Below are 15,255 nucleotides of genomic sequence, written 5' to 3' on the forward strand. Positions count from 1 at the left end.
ACGAAAATAAAAAAGTAATGAATAGGGACAGGCTATCAGAACAGGGACAAACAAAAAACAGCGTATGGGAGGGTCTCGCTGGCATAGACAGGACCCCCAAACAAGGACTCCAGGAGTTGGAGGGGCAGCCAGAGCCCCCCGGCTGGGCAGCACTCAGTGCCTGCCTCTCCCAGGGTTGTGGTTACAAAGTTTGTTAAAGATGGAATTAGTATGCCTGGCATTTTTTCTCTGTATTTTAATTTGTGTTAATAGTGCTTCCTTAATTTGTGTTTCTCTAGCTTTCTTAATTTCTGTTAATCGCGCCTTCTTAATTTGTGTTAAACCTGCTTTCTTAATTTGTGTTAATCGAGCTCTTTTATGTTAATAAAGAAGGGGGAGATGTGGGAGCCTGGCCATGGGGGTCGACAAGTCCCATGGTTGGTGATATCATCGGACTCTTAAAGATGAGGCCATCAGGAAAGTAAAGAGTTGAGAGGGAACAAAGAAGGGTGATTCAGGAGACACCTTAAACAGGGACATGAAGAACAGGAACAGGGACAGGCTAACAGAGCAGGGAGAAACAAAAAACAGCATATGGGAGGGTCCCACAGGCGTATGCTGGACCCACAAACAAGGACTCCAGGAGTTGGAGGGGCAGCCAGAGCCCCCCGGCTGGGCAGCACTCAGTGCCTGCCTCTCCCAGGGATGGTTTTACAAAGATTGTTAAAGATAGACTTAGTATGCCTGGCAGTTTTTCTCTGTTTTAGTTTGTGTTGATCCTGCCTTCTTAATTTGTGTTAATCGCGCTTTCTTATGTTAATAAAGAAGAAGGAGATGTGGGAGTGTGGCCATGGGAGTCGACAAGCCCCATGGTTGGTGATAACATAGGACTCTTAAGGATGAGACCATCAGGAATTTAAAGCCTTGAGAGGGAACAAAGAAGGGTGATTCAGGTGACACCTTCTTGTCTGGGGTGGCTAGTTCTCCAGCCATTAATGCATGGAAGTGGCTGGGTGTTTGCTGTTGCCGGGCAAAGTTGTTGACCAATGACTAGTTAGTGGAAAGGTACTGCTGTGAGGCGGAAATTATAGGAAGGGAGCCTTTCCTGAATAAGGGATAGAATGAAGTTGTGCCCTCACTCTGAGAGATGAAGTTATGCCCTCAGTAAGAGAGAGTTCAAGTTATGTCATCAATAATGAGGTAGCAGTTACAGATCCTGAAAGAACCCCGGTGTCCGTGCGGTCTTTACGCCACAAATCGCCCCCCAACAGGGACATGAAAACGAACAGGGACAAGAAGAAAAGAAAGAGGGACATGAAGAACAGGAACAGGGACAGGCTAACAGAACAGGGACAAAAACAAAAAAGGAATGAATAGGGACAGGCAAACGGAACAGGGAAAAAAAAAAAAAAGGAATGAATAGGTACAGGCTAACAGAACAGGGACGAACAAAAAGAGCTTATGGGAGGGTCACGCTGGCTTACGCAGGACCCACAAACAAGGACTCCAGGAGTTGGAGGGGCAGCCAGAGCCCCCCGGCTGGGCAGCACTCAGTGCCTGCCTCTCCCAGGGATGGGGTTGCAAAGTTTGTTAAAGATAGACTTAGTATGCCTGGCAGTTTTTCTCTGTGTTTTAGTTTGTGCTGATCCTGCCTTCTTAATTTGTGTTAATCGCGCTTTCTTAAGTTAATAAAGAAGGGGAAGATGTGGGAGTGTGGCCATGGGGGTCGACAAGCCCCATGGTTGGTGATCACATCCGACTCTTAAAGATGAGACCATCAGGAAAGTAAAGCCTTGCGAGGGAACAAAGAAGGGTGATTCAGGAGACACCTTAAACAGGGACATGAAGAACAGGAACAGGGATAGTCTAACAGAACAGGGACAAAAACAAAAAAGTAATGAATAGGGACAGGCTATCAGAACAGGGACAAACAAAAAACAGCGTATGGGAGGGTCTCGATGGCATAGGCAGGACCCACAACCAAGGACTCCAGGAGTTGGAGGGGCAGCCAGAGCCCCCCGGCTGGGAAGCACTCAGTGCCTGCCTCTCCCAGGGATGGGGTTGCAAAGTTTGTTAAAGATAGTCTTAGTATGCCTGGCAGTTTTTCTCTGTGTTTTAGTTTGTGTTGATCCTGCCTTCTTAATTTGTGTTAATTGTGCTTTCTTACGTTAATAATGAAGGGGAAGATGTGGGAGTGTGGCCATGGGGGTCGACAAGCCCCATGGTTGGTGATAACATCCGACTCTTAAGGATGAGACCATCAGGAAAGGAAAGCCTTGAGAGGGAACAAAGAAGGGTGATTCAGAAGACACCTTAACCAGGGACATGAAGAACAGGAACAGGGATAGTCTAACAGAACAGGGACAAAAACAAAAAAGGAATGAATAGGGACATGCTATCAGAACAGCGACAAACAAAAAACAGCGTATGGGAGGGTCTCGCTGGCATAGGCAGGACACACAAACAAGGACTCCAGGAGTTGGAGGGGCAGCCAGAGCCCCCCAGCTGGGCAGCACTCAGTGCCTGCCTCTCCCAGGGATGGGGTTACAAAGTTTGTTAAAGATGGAATTAGTATGCCTGGCCGTTTTTCTCTGTGTTTTAGTTTGTGTTAATAGTGCTTTCTTAATTTGTGTTACTCTTGCTTTCTTAATTTCTGTTAATCGCGCCTTCTTAATTTGTGTTAAACCTGCTTTCTTAATTTGTGTTAATCGAGCTCTTTTATGTTAATAAAGAAGGGGGAGATGTGGGAGCATGGCCATGGGGGTCGACAAGTCCCATAGTTGGTGATAACATCCGACTATTAAAGTAGAGACCATCAGGAAAGTAAAGAGTTGAGAGGGAACAAAGAAGGGTGATTCAGGAGACACCTTAAACAGGGACATGAAGAACAGGAACAGGGACAGGCTAACAGAGCAGGGAGAAACAAAAAAGAGCATATGGGAGGGTCCCACTGGCATAGGCAGGACCCACAAACAAGGACTCCAGGAGTTGGAGGGGCAGCCAGAGCCCCCTGGCTGGGCAGCACTCAGTGCCTGCCTCTCCCAGGGATGTTTTTACAAAGGTTGTTAAAAGATAGACTTAGTATGCCTGGCAGTTTTTCTCTGTGTTTTAGTTTGTGTTGATCCTGCCTTCTTAATTTGTGTTAATCGCGCCTTCTTAAGTTAATAAAGAAGGGGGAGATGTGGGAGTGTGGCCATGGGGGTCGAAATGCCCCATGGTTGGTGATAACATAGGACTCTTAAGGATGAGACCATCAGGAATTTAAAGAGTTGAGAGGGAACAAAGAAGGGTGATTCAGGTGACACCTTGTTGTCTGTGCTGGCTTGTTCTCCAGCCATTAATGCATGGAAGTGGCTGGGTGTTTGGTGTTGCCGGGCAACGTTGTTGACCAATGACTAGTTAGTGGAAAGGTACTGCTGTGAGGCGGAAATTATAGGAAGGGAGCCTTTCCTGAATAAGGGATAGAATGAAGTTGTGCCCTCACTCTGAGAGATGAACTTATGCCCTCAGTAAGAGAGAGTTCAAGTTATGTCATCAATAAAGAGGTAGCAGTTACAGATCCTGAAAGAACCCCGTTGTCCGTGCGGTCTTTACGCCACAAATCGCCCCCCAACAGGGACATGAAACGAACAGGGACGAGAAGAAAACAAACAGGGGAATGAAGAACAGGAACAGGGACAGGCTAACAGAACAGGGACAAAAACAGAAAAGGAATGAATACGTACAGGCTAACAGAACAGGGACGAACAAAAAGAGCTTATGGGAGGGTCACGCTGGCTTACGCAGGACCCCCAAACAAGGACTCCAGGAGTTGGAGGGGCAGCCAGAGCCCCCCGACTGGGCAGCACTCAGTGCCTGCCTCTCCCAGGGACGGGGTTGCAAAGTTTGTTAAAGATGGAATTAGTATGCCTGGCAGTTTTTCTCTGTATTTTAGTTTGTGTTAATAGTGCTTTCTTAATTTGTGTTACTCTTGCTTTCTTAATTTCTGTTAATCGCGCCTTCTTAATTTGTGTTAAACCTGCTTTCTTAATTTGTGTTAATCGAGCTCTTTTATGTTAATAAAGGAGGGGGAGATGTGGGAGCCTGGCCATGGGGTTAGACAAGCCCCATGGTTGGTGATAAGATCTGACTAATAAAGTAGAGACCTTGAGGAAAGTAAAGCCTTGAGAGGGAACAAAGAAGGGTGATTCAGGAGACACCTTAAGCAGGGACATGAAGAGCAGGAACAGGGATAGTCTAACAGAACAGGGACGAAAACAAAAAAGTAATGAATAGGGACAGGCTATCAGAACAGGGACAAACAAAAAACAGCGTATGGGAGGGTCTCGCTGGCATAGGCAGGACCCCCAAACAAGGACTCCAGGAGTTGGAGGGGCAGCCAGAGCCCCCCGGCTGGGCAGCACTCAGTGCCTGCCTCTCCCAGGGATGGGTTTACAAAGGTTGTTAAAGATAGACTTAGTATGCCTGGCAGTTTTTCTCTGTGTTTTAGTTTGTGCTGTTCCTGCCTTCTTAATTTGTGTTAATCGCGCTTTCTTATGTTAATAAAGACGGGGAAGATGTGGGAGTGTGGCCATGGGGGTCGACAAGATCCATGGTTGGTGATAACATCAGACTCTTAATGATGAGACCATCAGGAAAGTAAAGCCTTGAGAGGGAACAAAGAAGGGTGATTCAGGAGACACCTTAAAAAGGGACATGAAGAACAGGAACAGGGACAGGCTAACAGAGCAGGGAGAAACAAAAAACAGCATATGGGAGGGTCCCACTGGCATATGCTGGACCCAAAAACAAGGACTCCAGGAGTTGGAGGGGCAGCCAGAGCCCCCCAGCTGGGCAGCACTCAGTGCCTGCCTCTCCCAGGGATGGGGTTACAAAGTTTGTTAAAGATGGAATTAGTATGCCTGGCAGTTTTTCTCTGTATTTTAGTTTGTGTTAATAGTGCTTTCTTAATTTGTGTTGCTCTTGCTTTCTTAATTTCTGTTAATCGCGCCTTCTTAATTTGTGTTAAACCTGCTTTCTTAATTTGTGTTAATCGAGCTCTTTTATGTTAATAAAGAAGGGGGAGATGTGGGAGCATGGCCATGGGGGTCGACAAGCCCCATAGTTGGTGATAACATCCGACTATTAAAGTAGAGACCATCAGGAAAGTAAAGAGTTGAGAGGGAACAAAGAAGGGTGATTCAGGAGACACCTTAAACAGGGACATGAAGAACAGGAACAGGGACAGGCTAACAGAGCAGGGAGAAACAAAAATCAGCATATGGGAGGGTCCCACTGGCATAGGCAGGACCCACAAACAAGGACTCCAGGAGTTGGAGGGGCAGCCAGAGCCCCCCAGCTGGGCAGCACTCAGTGCCTGCCTCTCCCAGGGATGGGGTTGCAAAGTTTGTTAAACATATACTTAGTATGCCTGGCAGTTTTTCTCTGTGTTTTAGTTTGTGTTGATCCTGCCTTCTTAATTTGTGTTAATCGCGCCTTCTTAATTTGTGTTAAACCTGCTTTCTTAATTTGTGTTAATCGAGCTCTTTTATGTTAATAAAGAAGGGGAAGATGTGGGAGTGTGGCCATGGGGGTCGACAAGCCCCATGGTTGGTAATAACATCCGACTCTTAAGGATGAGACCATCAGGAAAGGAAAGCCTTGAGAGGGAACAAAGAAGGGTGATTCAGGGGACACCTTAAACAGGGACATGAAGAACAGGAACAGGGATAGTCTAACAGAACAGGGACAAAAACAAAAAAGGAATGAATAGGGACAGGCTATCAGAACAGGGACAAACAAAAAACAGCGTATGGGAGGGTCTCGCTGGCATAGGCAGGACCCACAAACAAGGACTCCAGGAGTTGGAGGGGCAGCCAGAGCTCCCCGGCTGGGCAGTACTCAGTGCCTGCCTCTCCCAGGGATGGTTTTACAAAGGTTGTTAAAGATAGACTTAGTATGCCTGGCAGTTTTTCTCTGTGTTTTAGTTTGTGTTGATCCTGCCTTCTTAATTTGTGTTAATCGCGCTTTCTTATGTTAATAAAGAAGGGGAAGATGTGGGAGTGTGGCAATGGGGGTCCACAAGCCCCATGGTTGGTGATAACATCGGACTCTTAAGGATGAGACCATCAGGAATTTAAAGAGTTGAGAGGGAACAAAGAAGGGTGATTCAGGTGACACCTTCTTGTCTGGGGTGGCTAGTTCTCCAGCCATTAATGCATGGAAGTGGCTGGGTGTTTGCTGTTGCCGGGCAAAGTTGTTGACCAATGACTAGTTAGTGGAAAGGTACTGCTGTGAGGCGGAAGTTATAGGAAGGGAGCCTTTCCTGAATAAGGGATAGAATGAAGTTGTGCCCTCACTCTGAGAGATGAAGTTATGCCCTCAGTAAGAGAGAGTTCAAGTTATGTCATCAATAGAGAGGTAGCAGTTACAGATCCTGAAAGAACCCCGTTGTCTGTGCGGTCTTTACGCCACAAATCGCCCCCCAACAGGGACATGAAAACGAACAGGGACAAGAAGAAAAGAAAGAGGGACATGAAGAACAGGAACAGGGACAGGCTAACAGCACAGGGACAAAAACAAAAAAGGAATGAATAGGGACAGGCAAACGGAACAGGGACAAAAACAGAAAAGGAATGAATAGGGACAGGCTAACAGAACAGGGACGAACAAAAAGAGCTTATGGGAGGGTCACGCTGGCTTACGCAGGACCCCCAAACAAGGACTCCAGGAGTTGGAGGGGCAGCCAGAGCCCCCCGGCTGGGCAGCACTCAGTGCCTGCCTCTCCCAGGGATGGGGTTGCAAAGGTTATTAAAGATAGTCTTAGTATGCCTGGCAGTTTTTCTCTGTGTTTTAGTTTGTTTTGATCCTGCCTTCTTAATTTGTGTTAATCACGCTTTCTTATGTTAATAAAGAAGGGGAAGATGTGGGAGTGTGGCCATGGGGGTCGACAAGCCCCATGGTTGGTGATAACATCAGACTCTTAATGATGAGACCATCAGGAAAGTAAAGCCTTGAGAGGGAACAAAGAAGGGTGATTCAGGAGACACCTTAAACAGGGACATGAAGAACAGGAACAGGGATAGTCTAACAGAACAGGGAGGAAAACAAAAAAGGAATGAATAGGGACAGGCTATCAGAACAGGGACAAACAAAAAACAGCGTATGGGTGGGTCTCGCTGGCATAGGCAGGACCTACAAAAGAGGACTCCAGGAGTTGGAGGGGCAGCCAGAGCCCCCCAGCTGGGCAGCACTCAGTGCCTGCCTCTCCCAGGGATGGGGTTACAAAGTTTGTTAAAGATGGAATTAGTATGCCTGGCCGTTTTTCTCTGTGTTTTAGTTTGTGTTAATAGTGCTTTCTTAATTTGTGTTACTCTTGCTTTCTTAATTTCTGTTAATCGCGCCTTCTTAATTTGTGTTAAACCTGCTTTCTTAATTTGTGTTAATCGAGCTCTTTTATGTTAATAAAGAAGGGGGAGATGTGGGAGCATGGCCATGGGGGTCGACAAGTCCCATGGTTGGTGATAACATCCAACTCTTAAAGATGAGGCCATCAGGAAAGTAAAGAGTTGAGAGGGAACAAAGAAGGGTGATTCAGGAGACACCTTAAACAGGGACATGAAGAACAGGAACAGGGACAGGCTAACAGAGCAGGGAGAAACAAAAAACAGCATATGGGAGGGTCCCACTGGCATAGGCAGGACCCACAAACAAGGACTCCAGGAGTTGGAGGGGCAGCCAGAGCCCCCCAGCTGGGCAGCACTCAGTGCCTGCCTCTCCCAGGGATGGGGTTACAAAGTTTGTTAAAGATGGAATTAGTATGCCTGGCAGTTTTTCTCTGTGTTTTAGTTTGTGTTGATCCTGCCTTCTTAATTTGTGTTAATCGCGCTTTCTTATGTTAATAAAGAAGGGGAAGATGTGGGAGTGTGGCCATGGGGGTCGACAAGCCCCATGGTTGGTGATAAGTTCCGTCTCTTAAAGATGAGGCCATCAGGAAAGTAAAGCCTTGAGAGGGAACAAAGAAGGGTGATTCAGGAGACACCTTGAACAGGGACATGAAGAACAGGAACAGGGACAGGCTAACAGAGCAGGGAGAAACAAAAAACAGCATATGGGAGGGTCCCACTGGCATAGGCAGGACCCACAAACAAGGACTCCAGGAGTTGGAGGGGCAGCCAGAGCCCCCCAGCTGGGAAGCACTCAGTGCCTGCCTCTCCCAGGGATGGGGTTACAAAGTTTGTTAAAGATGGAATTAGTATGCCTGGCAGTTTTTCTCTGTGTTTTAGTTTGTGTTGATCTTGCCTTCTTAATTTGTGTTAATCGCGCTTTCTTAAGTTAATAAAGAAGGGGAAGATGTGGGAGTGTGGCCATGGGGGTCGACAAGCCCCATGGTTGGTGATAACATCGGACTCTTAAAGATGAGGCCATCAGGAAAGGAAAGCCTTGAGAGGGAGCAAAGAAGGGTGATTCAGGAGACACCTTAAACAGGGACATGAAGAACAGGAACAGGGATAGTCTAATAGAACAGGGACGAAAACAAAAAAGTAATGAATAGGGAAAGGCTATCAGAACAGGGACAAACAAAAAACAGCGTATGGGAGGGTCTCGCTGGCATAGGCAGGACCCCCAAACAAGGACTCCAGGACTTGGAGGGGCAGCCAGAGCCCCCCGGCTGGGCAGCACTCAGTGCCTGCCACTCCCAGGGATGGGGTTGCAAAGGTTATTAAAGATAGTCTTAGTATGCCTGGCAGTTTTTCTCTGTTTTTTAGTTTGTGTTGATCTTGCCTTCTTAATTTGTGTTAATCGCGCTTTCTTAAGTTAATAAAGAAGGGGAAGATGTGGGAGTGTGGCCATGGGGGTCGACAAGCCCCATGGTTGGTGATAACATCGGACTCTTAAAGATGAGGCCATCAGGAAAGGAAAGCCTTGAGAGGGAACAAAGAAGGGTGATTCAGGAGACACCTTAACCAGGGACATGAAGAACAGGAACAGGGATAGTCTAACAGAACAGGGAGGAAAACAAAAAAGGAATGAATAGGGACAGGCTATCAGAACAGGGACAAACAAAAAACAGCGTATGGGAGGGTCTCGCTGGCATAGGCAGGACCTACAAACAAGGACTCCAGGAGTTGGAGGGGCAGCCAGAGCCCCCCAGCTGGGCAGCACTCAGTGCCTGCCTCTCCCAGGGATGGGGTTAAAAAGTTTGTAAAAGATGGAATTAGTATGCCTGGCAGTTTTTCTCTGTTTTTTAGTTTGTGTTAATAGTGCTTTCTTAATTTGTGTTACTCTTGCTTTCTTAATTTCTGTTAATCGCGCCTTCTTAATTTGTGTTAAACCTGCTTTCTTAATTTGTGTTAATCGAGCTCTTTTATGTTAATAAAGAAGGGGGAGATGTGGGAGTGTGGCCATGGGGGTCGACAAGCCCCATGGTTGGTGATCACATCCGACTATTAAAGTAGAGACCATCAGGAAAGTAAAGCCTTGAGAGGGAGCAAAGAAGGGTGATTCAGGAGACACCTTAACCAGGGACATGAAGAACAGGAACAGGGACAGGCTAACAGAGCAGGGAGAAACAAAAAACAGCATATGGGAAGGGCCCCACTGGCATATGCTGGACCCACAAACAAGGACTCCAGGAGTTGGAGGGGCAGCCAGAGCCCCCCGGCTGGGCAGCACTCAGTGCCTGCCTCTCCCAGGGACGGTTTTACAAAGATTGTTAAAGATAGACTTAGTATGCCTGGCAGTTTTTCTCTGTGTTTTAGTTTGTGTTGATCATGCCTTCTTAATTTGTGTTAATCGCGCTTTCTTAAGTTAATGAAGAAGGGGAAGATGTGGGAGTGTGGCCATGGGGGTCGACAGGCCCCATGGTTGGTGATAACATCGGACTCTTAAGGATGAGACCATCAGGAATGGAAACCCTTGAGAGGGAACAAAGAAGGGTTATTCAAAAGGCACCTTAACCAGGGACATGAAGAACAGGAACAGGGATAGTCTAACAGAACAGGGACAAAAACAAAAAAGGAATGAATAGGGACAGGCTATCAGAACAGGGGCAAACAAAAAACAGCGTATGGGAGGGTCTCGCTGGCATAGGCAGGACCCACAAACAAGGACTCCAGGAGTTGGAGGGGCAGCCAGAGCCCCCCGGCTGGGCAGCACTCAGTGCCTGCCTCTCCCAGGGACGGTTTTACAAAGATTGTTAAAGATAGACTTAGTATGCCTGGCAGTTTTTCACTGTGTTTTAGTTTGTGTTGATCCTGCCTTCTTAATTTGTGTTAATCGCGCTTTCTTATGTTAATAAAGAAGGGGAAGTTGTGGGAGTGTGGCAATGGGGGTCAACAAGCCCCATGGTTGGTGATAACATCCGACTCTTAAGGATGAGACCATCAGGAATTTAAAGAGTTGAGAGGGAACAAAGAAGGGTGATTCAGGTGAAACCTTCTTGTCTGGGTTGGCTAGTTCTCCAGCCATTAATGCATGGAAGTGGCTGGGTGTTTGCTGTTGCCGGGCAAAGTTGTTGACCAATGACTAGTTAGTGGAAAGGTACTGCTGTGAGGCGGAAATTATAGGAAGGGAGCCTTTCCTGAATAAGGGATAGAATGAAGTTGTGCCCTCACTCTGAGAGATGAAGTTATGCCTTCAGTAAGAGAGAGTTCAAGATATGTCATCAATAAAGAGGTAGCAGTTACAGATCCTGAAAGAACCCCGTTGTCCGTGCGGTCTTTACGCCACAAATCGCCCCCCAACAGGGACATGAAAACGAACAGGGACCAGAAGAAAACAAACAGGGACATGAAGAACAGGAACAGGGACAGGCTAACAGAACAGGGACAAAAACAAAAAAGGAATGAATAGGGACAGGCAAACGGAACAGGGACAAAAACAGAAAAGGAATGAATAGGTACAGGCTAACAGAACAGGGAAGAACAAAAAGAGGGTATGGGAGGGTCACGCTGGCTTACCCAGGACCCCCAAACAAGGACTCCAGGAGTTGGAGGGGCAGCCAGAGCCCCCCGGCTGGGCAGCACTCAGTGCCTGCCTCTCCCAGGGATGGGGTTACAAAGTTTGTTAAAGATGGAATTAGTATGCCTGGCAGTTTTTCTCTGTATTTTAGTTAGTGTTAATAGTGCTTTCTTAATTTGTGTTACTCTTGCTTTCTTAATTTCTGTTAATCGCGCCTTCTTAATTTGTGTTAAACCTGCTTTCTTAATTTGTGTTAATCGAGCTCTTTTATGTTAATAAAGAAGGGGGAGTTGTGGGAGCATGGCCATGGGGGTCGACAAGTCCCATGGTTGGTGATCACATCCGACTCTTAAAGATGAGGCCATCAGGAAAGTAACGAGTTGAGAGGGAACAAAGAAGGGTGATTCAGGAGACACCTTAACCAGGGACATGAAGAACAGGAACAGGGACAGGCTAACAGAGCAGGGAGAAACAAAAAACAGCATACGGGAGGGTCCCACTGGCATATGCTGGACCCACAAACAAGGACTCCAGGAGTTGGAGGGGCAGCCAGAGCCCCCCGGCTGGGCAGCACTCAGTGCCTGCCTCTCCCAGGGACGGTTTTACAAAGATTGTTAAAGATAGACTTAGTATGCCTGGCAGTTTTTCTCTGTGTTTTAGTTTGTGTTGATCCTGCCTTCTTAATTTGTGTTAATCGCGCTTTCTTAAGTTAATGAAGAAGGGGAAGATGTGGGAGTGTGGCCATGGGGGTCGACAGGCCCCATGGTTGGTGATAACATCGGACTCTTAAGGATGAGACCATCAGGAATGGAAACCCTTGAGAGGGAACAAAGAAGGGTTATGCAAAAGGCACCTTAACCAGGGACATGAAGAACAGGAACAGGGATAGTCTAACAGAACAGGGACAAAAAGAAAAAAGGAATGAATAGGGAAAGGCTATCAGAACAGGGACAAACAAAAAACAGCATATGGGAGGGTCTCGCTGGCATAGGCAGGACCCACAAACAAGGACTCCAGGAGTTGGAGGGGCAGCCAGAGCCCCCCTGCTGGGAAGCACTCAGTGCCTGCCTCTCCCAGGGATGGGGTTACAAAGTTTGTTAAAGATGGAATTAGTATGCCTGGCAGTTTTTCTCTGTATTTTATTTTGTGTTAATAGTGCTTTCTTAATCTGTGTTACTCTTGCTTTCTTAATTTCTGTTAATCGCGCCTTCTTAATTTGTGTTAAACCTGCTTTCTTAATTTGTGTTAATCGAGCTCTTTTATGTTAATAAAGAAGGGGGAGATGTGGGAGCGTGGCCATGGGGGTCGACAGGCCCCATGGTTGGTAATAACATCCGACTCTTAAGGATGAGACCATCAGGAAAGGAAAGCCTTGAGAGGGAACAAAGAAGGGTGATTCAGGAGACACCTTAACCAGGGACATGAAGAACAGGAACAGGGATAGTCTAACAGAACAGGGACAAAAACAAAAAAGGAATGAATAGGGACAGGCTATCAGAACAGGGGCAAACAAAAAACAGCGTATGGGAGGGTCTCGCTGGCATAGGCAGGACCCACAAACAAGGACTCCAGGAGTTGGAGGGGCAGCCAGAGCCCCCCGGCTGGGCAGCACTCAGTGCCTGCCTCTCCCAGGGACGGTTTTACAAAGATTGTTAAAGATAGACTTAGTATGCCTGGCAGTTTTTCTCTGTGTTTTAGTTTGTGTTGATCCTGCCTTCTTAATTTGTGTTAATCGCGCTGTCTTATGTTAATAAAGAAGGGGAAGATGTGGGAGTGTGGCCATGGGGGTCGACAAGTCCCATGGTTGGTGATAACATCCGACTCTTAAGGATGAGACCATCAGGAATTTAAAGAGTTGAGAGGGAACAAAGAAGGGTGATTCAGGTGACACCTTCTTGTCTGGGGTGGCTAGTTCTCCAGCCATTAAAGCATGGAAGTTGCTGGGTGTTTGCTGTTGCCGGGCAAAGTTGTTGACCAATGACTAGTTAGTGGAAAGGTACTGCTGTGAGGCGGAAGTTATAGGAAGGGAGCCTTTCCTGAATAAGGGATAGAATGAAGTTGTGCCCTCACTCTGAGAGATGAAGTTATGCCTTCAGTAAGAGATTGTTCAAGATATGTCATCAATAAAGAGGTAGCAGTTACAGATCCTGAAAGAACCCCGTTGTCCGTGCGGTCTTTACGCCACAAATCGCCCCCCAACAGGGACATGAAAACGAACAGGGACGAGAAGAAAACAAACAGGGGAATGAAGAACAGGAACAGGGACAGGCTAACAGAACAAGGACAAAAACAAAAAAGGAATGAATAGGGACAGGCAAACGGAACAGGGACAAAAACAGAAAAGGAATGAATAGGTACAGGCTAACAGAACAGGGACGAACAAAAAGAGGGTATGGGAGGGCCACGCTGGCTTACCCAGGACCCCCAAACAAGGACTCCAGGAGTTGGAGGGGCAGCCAGAGCCCCCCGGCTGGGCAGCACTCAGTGCCTGCCTCTCCCAGGGATGGGGTTACAAAGTTTGTTAAAGATGGAATTAGTATGCCTGGCAGTTTTTCTCTGTATTTTAGTTTGTGTTAATAGTTCTTTCTTAATTTGTGTTACTCTTCCTTTCTTATTTTCTCTTAATCGCGCCTTCTTAATTTGTGTTAAACCTGCTTTCTTAATTTGTGTTAATCAAGCTCTTTTATGTTAATAAAGAAGGGGGAGATGTGTGAGCCTGGCCATGGGGGTCCACAAGTCCCATGGTTGGTGATAACATCTGACTCTTAAAGATGAGGCCATCAGGAAAGGACAGCCTTGAGAGGGAACAAAGAAGGGTGATTCAGGAGACACCTTAAACAGGGACATGAAGAACAGGAAGAGGGACAGGCTAACAGAGCAGGGAGAAACAAAAAACAGCATATGGGAGGGTCCCGCTGGCATATGCTGGACCCACAAACAAGGACTCCAGGAGTTGGAGGGGCAGCCAGAGCCCCCCGGCTGGGCAGCACTCAGTGCCTGCCTCTCCCAGGGATGGTTTTACAAAGATTGTTAAAGATAGACTTAGTATGCCTGGCAGTTTTTCTCTGTGTTTTATTTTGTGTTGATCCTGCCTTCTTAATTTGTGTTAATCGCGCTTTCTTATTTTAATAAAGAAGGGGAAGATGTGGGAGTGTGGCCATGGGGGTCGACAAGCTCCATGGTTTGTGATAACATCGGACTCTTAAAGTAGAGACCACCAGGAAAGTAAAGCCTTGAGAGGGAACAAAGAAGGGTGATTCAGGAGACACGTTAAAAAGGGACATGAAGAACACGTACAGGGACAGGCTAACAGAGCAGGGAGAAACAAAAAACAGCATATGGGAGGGTCCCACTGGCATATGCTGGACCCACAAACAAGGACTCCAGGAGTTGGAGGGGCAGCCAGAGCCCCCCAGCTGGGCAGCACTCAGTGCCTGCCTCTCCCAGGGATGGGGTTGCAAAGTTTGTTAAACATAGACTTAGTATGCCTGGCAGTTTTTCTCTGTGTTTTAGTTTGTGTTGATCCTGCCTTCTTAATTTGTGTTAATCGCGCCTTCTTAATTTGTGTTAAACCTGCTTTCTTAATTTGTGTTAATCGTGCTCTTTTATGTTAATAAAGAAGGGGAAGATGTGGGAGTGTGGCCATGGGGGTCGACAGGCCGCATGGTTGGTAATAACATCCGACTCTTAAGGTTGAGACCATCAGGAAAGGAAAGCCTTGAGAGGGAACAAAGAAGGGTGATTCAGGGGACACCTTAAACAGGGACATGAAGAACAGGAACAGGGATAGTCTAACAGAACAGGGACAAAAACAAAAAAGGAATGAATAGGGACAGGCTATCAGAACAGGGACAAACAAAAAACAGCGTATGGGAGGGTCTCGCTGGCATAGGCAGGACCCCCAAACAAGGACTCCAGGAGTTGGAGGGGCAGCCAGAGCCCCCCGCTGGGAAGCACTCAGTGCCTGCCTCTCCCATTGATGGTTTTACAAAGATTGTTAAAGATAGACTTAGTATGCCTGGCATTTTTTCTCTGTGTTTTAGTTTGTGTTGATCCTGCCTTCTTAATTTGTGTTAATCGCGCTTTCTTATTTTAATAAAGAAGGGGAAGTTGTGGGAGTGTGGCCATGGGGGTCGACAAGCCCCATGGTTTGTGATAACATCGGACTCTTAAAGTAGAGACCACCAGGAAAGTAAAGCCTTGAGAGGGAACAAAGAAGGGTGATTCAGGAGACACCTTAAGCAGGGACATGAAGAACAGGAACAGGGACAGGCTAACAGAACAGGGACAAAACAAAAAAGGAATGAATAGGGACAGGCTATCAGAACAGGGACA

This window comes from Anser brachyrhynchus (assembly GCF_964034855.1).
Source record: "Anser brachyrhynchus genome assembly, chromosome: W".
NCBI lineage: Eukaryota > Metazoa > Chordata > Aves > Anseriformes > Anatidae > Anser > Anser brachyrhynchus.